Below are 1,312 nucleotides of genomic sequence, written 5' to 3'. Positions count from 1 at the left end.
GATGATGGGGGAACGTGATGGACATTATTATCCAAAGTAGATGTACAAAGACACAAATTGGTGTAAATATATTTTGTATACAACAAGAGATATGAAAAATTGTGCTCTATTTGTGTAATAAGAATTGTAATATATTCTGCTGTCATATAAAAAAAAAAAACTATAATAAAGAACCAAACAGCCAGGGATGGGGTTGTAAGCTCAGTAGTAGAGTGCTTGCCTCGCACGTGTGAGGCGCTGGTTTCAATCTTCAGCACCACATAAAAATAGATTAAAAATAAAGGTATTTGTCCATCTACAAGTGAAAAATAACAAAAGAACAAAACACCATAAATGCAAATGCACCCTGGTGCAGAGGAGGGGTGCTGCACTGTGTCCAAGCACTGTGAGTTGGGCACCTTGAGGTTGTACCTTGCTCTTGTCTTAGGATGGGCATTCCAGGTCTTCCAGTTGGTGGATCTTGCCCAGCAAAGACTGACCTCCTCTTGGGGAAGCCTTGTTTCCCAGGCTCCCCACCTAGCAGTTACTTGGCCTACTGTCCACTTAGGACACCTCAATTCCCAGATCACCTTCTGCCACCTGTGTGGCCCGCACTTCATGTTCTCCATTGACCAAGTCCTGGGCAGCTCCCAGAGAAGCCAGGGTACCCTCTAGACACAGGGATGCTTTCTCTTCACTGCTAAAGTGACTCTGAGGTAGAGGATGCCCTCTCCTTTTTCACCTTCAGGTAAGAAAATAATACCACTCTATTTACTGAACCTCTACAGCTGCAGAGGAGCCTGTCTCCCCTATGTATAGTATAAAAAATGAGCTTGGCAGAGCTCCTCCTGGTCAGGGTGAAAGGTCAGAGGGGGTCTGTGTGGTGATGTGTGAATAGGCTGCCTGCTCTGGCAGGTTTAAGGGAGGGATGGGGCTTGATGTCCCCCCAGGGCTCACCTTTGAGGAACCATCTGGGAATAATCTTGGGCCATGTGAGGCTGGGTCTTTCTCTCTGAGGGCACTTACTCTGAGATAGTCCAAGCTTAGCCTCAGTAATCCCAAAGGACTAGACAAGAGAAACGGTCCCTACTGCAGGTTCCTGTGCCTCTTTCAGCTTTCTGAAGCCCGAAGTAGTGAAGCATCCAGGACTTGGGCTTTTAGAATCCCACAGTGGGCTGGGGCCAGAGCCCAGTCTTAGACCATGTGCTGAGTAGGCATGAGGCCCTGGGTTTGATCTCTAGCAGTGTAAACAAAAAATATGAAGAAGCCCCTGGTAATCCTGATGCACAGTTAGCTCACTCAGGACCTTCTGGGCTAACTGATGATCTCTCAG

The sequence above is a fragment of the Marmota monax genome, unplaced genomic scaffold (genome assembly GCF_021218885.2).
Source record: "Marmota monax isolate L192 unplaced genomic scaffold, Marmota_monax_Labrador192_F-V1.1 WCK01_AAM20220418_F8-fsc00807, whole genome shotgun sequence".
In the NCBI taxonomy this organism is placed as follows: Eukaryota; Metazoa; Chordata; class Mammalia; order Rodentia; family Sciuridae; genus Marmota; species Marmota monax.
The sequence above is the reverse complement of the archived record's forward strand: the minus strand, read 5'-3'. Positions refer to the sequence as shown.